This window comes from Lolium rigidum, chromosome 2 (assembly GCF_022539505.1).
Source record: "Lolium rigidum isolate FL_2022 chromosome 2, APGP_CSIRO_Lrig_0.1, whole genome shotgun sequence".
NCBI lineage: Eukaryota > Viridiplantae > Streptophyta > Magnoliopsida > Poales > Poaceae > Lolium > Lolium rigidum.
The window spans coordinates 30,745,196-30,752,237 of record NC_061509.1 but is presented as its reverse complement, the minus strand read 5'-3'; positions in this window follow the sequence as shown (position 1 = coordinate 30,752,237).

Here is a 7,042-nt window from a genome sequence, read left to right as displayed (position 1 = left end):
AAACAAAGTCTTCCAATGTTGTTGTTCGACCTTTGGAGGACGCTGCTGCAATTCACTGATACCAAGCTCAAGGTCACCCCTTTTTTATGTCTACATCCTCACACAGATAAAACTGTATCCTCACGACTAACCGTGAAGCATCGTCTTCCCGCCATTCTGTTACCTGCCAAAACCCACCGGCGGGCAATGGTTAAGCAACACGAAGAGCCGGGAGGCTCCCAAGGCCGCTTAGTGGACCCTGGCACCTCGCGTCGTCCCGCAAGTCTTCCAGCCACGTCCTGGCAGTTGCTAGGGCGTGCCACCTGACCTAGACCCGATCAGGAAGATGTTAGATTGCTTCGATTGTTCCTGCATGGTAGACACGTAAACATTAAATACGAGCCCTATCGGCTCTCAGGTTGCCCTGTGGATCGGCTCAAAGAGCCGATCGCCCCATGGTTCATGTTGGATTTGCAATGACATGGGGATCCTGCTTGATCAAAACAAAGCTAAACCGATCTACGATAGTTTAGGGTTTTCACCGCATAGCCGGAACATCCTACGTGCGGTCGGGCCTAGCAGATACGGAAGATGATGCAAACTACTCCTACAAGAGGCCTAAAAACCAACATTACGTCAATTCCCGGAACATCCCTTGTAGGAACGGTAAACAACACCTAACGCACTACCGGATCGTCCGACCCCAGCATAAGGCCTAACTATGCGGATATTAAACTAATCCTTGCGGAACAAGGAGCAACTATAACAGATCGGATCTACTAAGTAACGAACAAGCAAGATGCTGCCCTTACACCCAGATAGGTGTAAGGGCAGCTAGGTGTCGAGGGACGGCATTGCCACGCAGATATACACGAGAAAGCACCAATGCAAGCCCCTAAACACCTAATGATAAGTAGCACTGCTCGCCATCAACAACGCTTCAGCACGAGCAGTACAAGGTAGACGAATAAACGTGTACTGCCTAGATCGCGAGATGCGATCTAGGCAGCATGATGCTTACCCGGAAGAAACCCTCGAAGGAAGGGGTGGCGATGCGCCTGATTTGTGTTTGTTGTGAACGTGATTGTCCTCCTTTCTCTATAACCCTAGATACATATTTATAGTCCAAGGGACTTTCTAACTCAGGCGTGCACCTAACCGTGCACGGGCCAGACTCTATCTGTTAATTCTAAACACGATCCGATCTACTATATTACAGATACACGGGCGATCTAGCCCAAACTCTTAGCTCAAGGCCGCTTCAAAGATGCTCCACGTGTAATCTTCAAAGCCCATCTTCACTTACGGCCCGTCTCCTGATTTGGCCAAAATCCGGTGATAACACATGCCCCCCTGGTTTTGGTAATGATAATTTCAAAACCATCTGTCTTTCCTTCGAGGGGTCATGTCGTGGAAGAGCAGAACCGTCGCAGTATTTTCTCATCATGACGACTTGCCTTCCCAACTTCTCTGCACGATTTGACAGTTTTGGCACCACGTCCTCGAAAACTGCTCGACAATTAAATTTCCATCTCCTTTTATTTAACCGCATCGAACAGTTCTCCTCCTCATCCCCTTCGCATCAGCACTTTCAAAAGCCCTCCTCTGCGACCATGTCTTCTTCTTCTTCTTCCTCCTCATCGGGTCTTTCCACCCAATCCTCCCCCTTCCGCGAGCCGACACCGAAGTGGGACCCGCAGGAGGCCCACGCGGCCAACATCCGCCGCGCCATAGCCGACGGGGACGAGTCGAGCCACGACTCCTCCATCTGGTCCGAAGATGACCAGTCCTTAACGGACGGGGAGAGCGACCTCCGCTTCCTCGCCATTGGGGAATCGGAGGAGGAGAGCGACGACGATCGCTTCTCCTGGGATGGTTTTTCCTCCGCCGAGGAGGTGAAGGAGGAAGAAGAGGAGGAGGACGACACCTCCTCTGACGAGCCGCCGGATGAAGTAGAATTCTATGCCAATCTGATAATTTTGGGAACCAAAGGTTTGGAGGTAGTGCTAGGTATGGATTGGATGGCCAAGCATCATGGAATGATTGACTGTGCAAAGAAAGCCATCACCATGACCAGTAGCACTGGTATTATAGTAGAGCATGTCTCTGAACTGCTACCCGAAAATTTACCTGCAACCAGAGTGTAGCCAAGCCAACTTTGGATCAGATCAGGGTCGTTTGTCGATATCCTGATGTGTTTCCCGAAGGTTTACCCGGTATGCCCCCAGATCGGGATATCGAGTTCATCATCGAGTTAATTCCCGGAACCGGACCTATAGCCCAGAGAGCCTATAGCATGAACCCAGCAGAGCTCGTGGAGCTGAAGAAGCAACTGGATGAACTGTTAGCCAAAGGTCTGATCCGACCAAGTGCGTCACCATGGAGATCCCCAGTGTTGTTTGTGGATAAGAAGGATGGTGTCAGTCGTTTATGTACGGACTATCGTAAGCTTAACGATGTCACCATCAAGAACAAATACCCCTTGCCCAAGATCGAAGACCTGTTTGACCAGCTGACCGGTGCCGTAGTGTTCTCGAAGATTGACCTCAGGACTGGATACCACCAGCTAAAGATTCGTGCATCAGACATTCCCAAAACTGCCTTCACCACCAGATATGGATTGTACGAGTACAATGTCATGTCATTTGGATTGACCAATGCCCTCGCTTATTTCATGAATCTCATGAATAAGATCTTCATGAACTTTCTGGATAAGTTTGTTGTCGTTTTCATCGATGACATCCTAATCTACTCCAAGTCCGAGGAAGAACATGAGCAACACCTAGAATCTGTCCTGGAGACCCTTAGAGAGCATAAGTTGTATGCTAAGTTCAGCAAATGTGAATTTTGGCTGAAGGAAGTAGGATTCCTGGGACATATCCTGTCCGCGGGAGGAATTGCTGTAGACCCCGCCAAAATCAAGACTGTTGCAGAATGGAAAGCCCCAACCACCCAGACCGAGGTCCGCGCTTTTCTTGGACTAGCCGGATATTACCGTAGGTTTGTAGAAGGCTTTTCGAGCATCGCTCGACCAATGACCCAATTGTTGAAGAAGGACAAGAAGTTCGAGTGGACGGACAAATGTGAAGAGAGTTTTCAACAACTCAAGCTTAGACTGACCACAGCCCCAATCCTGATCATGCCGGATATCACCAAACCCTTTGACGTTTACTGCGATGCATCCAAGATTGGTCTTGGATGTGTGCTGATGCAGGAAGGAAAGGTGATATCTTATTTGTCCCGACAACTAAAGCAGCATGAGCAGAACTATCCGACCCATGACCTCGAACTCGCAGCCGTAGTTTTAGCCCTGAAGGTGTGGCGCCATTACCTCATGGGTAATCGCTGCGAGATTTATTCTGATCACAAGAGTTTGAAGTATATCTTCACTCAGAAGGAGCTGAATATGAGGCAACGGAGATGGTTAGAGTTGATCAAGGACTATGATATGGAGATCCACTACCACCCCGGCAAGGCCAACGTGGTGGCAGATGCGTTGAGTAGACTGCCATGTCAGTTAAACTCAATGATAGCCGAGGAACAACCCAGCCTATACCAGGAGTTTGAGCAGTTTAGAATGGAGTTAGTTAGTAAAGGATTTCTAGCCAACATAGAGCTACAACCCACCCTGGTTGGCCAGATCAAGGAAGCTCAGAAGGGAAGTGCCAGCATTGAGGGCATCAAGACTCAGATAGCTGCAGGAAAGGCAACGGAATTCACTGTAGATGAAGAAGGAGTCCTTTGGTACAAAGAGCGCCTGTGCGTACCATCAGACTCAGAGTTGAAGCAGGTCATCCTGCAGGAAGCCCATGATACCCTTTATTCTATCCACCCCGGCGGTACCAAGATGTACCAGGATTTGAAGGAACAATTCTGGTGGCATGGAATGAAGAGGGAGATCGGAAGTTACATCGCCAAGTGTGATATCTGTCAGCGAGTCAAGGCTGAACATCAGCGACCCGCAGGACTGTTGCAGCCCCTACAGATTCCCGAATGGAAGTGGGACTCCGTAGGAATGGACTTTATCACCGGGTTGCCCAAATCCAGCAAAGGAAATGATTCCATCTGGGTAGTTGTCGATAGATTGACCAAGGTAGCCCACTTCATCGCTGTCAAGACCACCTACCAAGGCCCAAAGTTAGCGGAGCTGTACATCTCTAGAATAGTCGCTCTACACGGAACCCCGAAGTCAATAGTGTCAGATAGAGGTTCACAATTCACCTCAAGATTCTGGCAGAAGGTGCATGAAGGACTAGGAACCCGCCTGAATTTCAGTACCGCCTATCACCGGCAGACTGATGGACAGACCGAGAGAGTCAACCAGATATTGGAAGACATGCTGAGAGCATGTGTACTGGAATATGGATCCAAGTGGGAGGACTGTCTGCCATACGCAGAATTCTCTTACAACAACAGTTACCAAGCCAGTTTACAGATGGCCCCCTTCGAAGCCCTGTACGGAAGGAAATGTCGTACCCCCCTGAATTGGTCCGAAGTCGGAGAGAGCCAAGTCTTTGGACCTGATGTGCTTCGAGAAGCAGAAGAGAAGGTGCACAAGATCCGAGAGTACCTCAAGACAGCTCAGTCCCGACAGAAGAGTTACGCCGACAAAAGACGCCGAGAGATGACCTTTGAGATCGGAGATTTTGTTTATCTCAAGGTGTCACCCCTGAAAGGAATGCAGAGATTCCAACTCAAAGGGAAGCTTGCACCCTAGTATGTCGGACCCTTCAAGGTTCTCAGCCGCCGAGGAGAAGTCTCTTATCAACTAGAACTGCCTGAAGAAATGGCGGCTGTACACAACGTGTTTCACATCTCACTCCTCCGGAAGTGCTTAGAGGTTCCCGAGAAGACCGAGGTATTCAAAAACATCGATCACCGTTCGGTGGATATCAATCATGACATAACATACCGTGAAGTTCCGATACGCATCTTGGAAGAAGCATACAGAACCACCCGCAACCGAAGCATCAAGTTTCTGAAGATACAGTGGAGCAATCATACCGAAGATGAAGCCACTTGGGAGCGGGAGGAAGATATGAAGAAGGAGTACCCAGATCTCTTTAGTACCTAGACTTGTTTCTTTTAGATCTCGGGACGAGATCTTTTGTAAGGGGGAAGGGTTTGTAACATCCCAAAATTTTAAGTAAAGGAAGAAGAACAAATCCAATTATCCAAATTTCAGAACCAAGAAAAACTTTTACCTTGCATATAGTACCCTGCATAGGACTTGTGCATTTTGAGTGATATGCCATGATGATTGTTACTTAATGTATGTGATGAACTCCCAAAAACCTAGGGTGATCAAATGATGATCATCAAACAAATAAATTAAAAAGAGAAAGAAATCAAATATTCATAAAACCCTAAAAACCCTAACATATGGTCTATGTCATTTTTGTAAATTTGACCCTAGACCCATTTAATCTTCACCTCTACTTGTAATATGATATTAGAGAGTATTTACAACATTGAGAATCAAAGAAACCCCAATTAAATCAAAACCAAAAATAAAAATGTGATCACATGAGATAATGGTCATTTCTGACTTTTATATTCTGGTCACCACTTTGAGCCTCTCTATTTCCAAATTTCTAAACTAAACAAATCCAGATCTTTGCATGTCATCCAAGTACACAACAAGGTGAACAACTTTTGTAAAGGGGACCATACCAAATTCTTTTTAAATCAAGAACTATGATCAAGTGAAGATGAGACATTGAAACATATGTAAGATTCACCAAATTCAAAATGTGATCAAACCTGGCCAAACCTTGACCCTCACTAGACCTAGCCCTACTCCCCTGACCCAACCCTACCTAACCCAGGCCAGAGCACGCCATGGACACGACCAGATCATGGCCGGCCATGGCCATGCCGGCCATGTCGCCCTCGACACACCTCCCCCTTCTTCTCTTCACCATCGCCACGGCCACCATGTCCAGCACGTAGCCCAAGCCATGCTGAGATCGCCCGTACCCGCCGTTGATCGCAAGGACGACGCCATGACCCGCCACGGTCGCGCCCAGTACGCCCCAGGTACGACGCGAGCGGCATGGGCGACGTCACCGTGCACGGCCGCGCGCGACACGGCCACGCGTCGCTCGCAGCACCTCGCCGTACCCCGACCAAACCCGCGCGCCCTGGTACCCTCCTCGCCACGCGGAGCTCGCCGGACACGCCGACGTCATGCCTTGGCGACCAAGGACGCCGGCGAGGACGAGCGCGCCCGCCACGGCCGCGCCAGTACGAGCAAGAACCCGACAACCCTACGCGTCCCCTTGCCGCACCGTTCACGCTCGTAGCTTCACCGTGACGTCGTGAACACGACCCCGTCGTCGCCTAGCCCCCTAGACCCCCGGAGCAGCCGCGCCCTTGTCGACCTCGCCGCAGCACCCCGGCCACCATCGCGCCTATAAAAGGAGGCCTCACCTCGACCATCTCTTCACACCACCAGCCTCCCCTCTCCTTCCTCGACCTCCCCAGCACCTCACCATGCTCGATTAGCCACCAGACACCCCCAATTGCAAGCTCGCCGCCGCCCACAGTAGCCGACGATCGCCGGAGAAGGAGGCCACCCCTGCAGCTGCCACCGGTACCAGGAGATTCGCCGTCGTCCACAACGCCAACGCGCATACTGTCCAACCCTAGCTGGAGCCACGGTGAGCCTCCGACCCCCTACCTGAGCCGCCGGCGAGCCCCTCTCTCACCGTCGACGACGACACACCTCAGCCGTTAGATCACGATCTGATCCAACGCCCCCTGTTGGTTCATACCGATTCGGCGTTAAGCATCGCTGACGGGTGGAGCCCACTGTCAGGCGGCCCGCGCATGCACAGATGCGTGGTGGGCTGGCCTTGGGCCGTTTTCAAACGTTTGGGCCCAGTTAGCTTTCCCGCCGGCCTTTTTAATTCAAATCCGTTTAATAAATTTAGTTTGAATTCAATACTGGACTTAATTTGAAAAATGCATAGAATTTGTTTGGCTTGGCCAAATTTAACAATTTTTATATATTTAGAAAGCTTAGGAAATTATCTACACAATGCCACTGGTTTGAACCCTA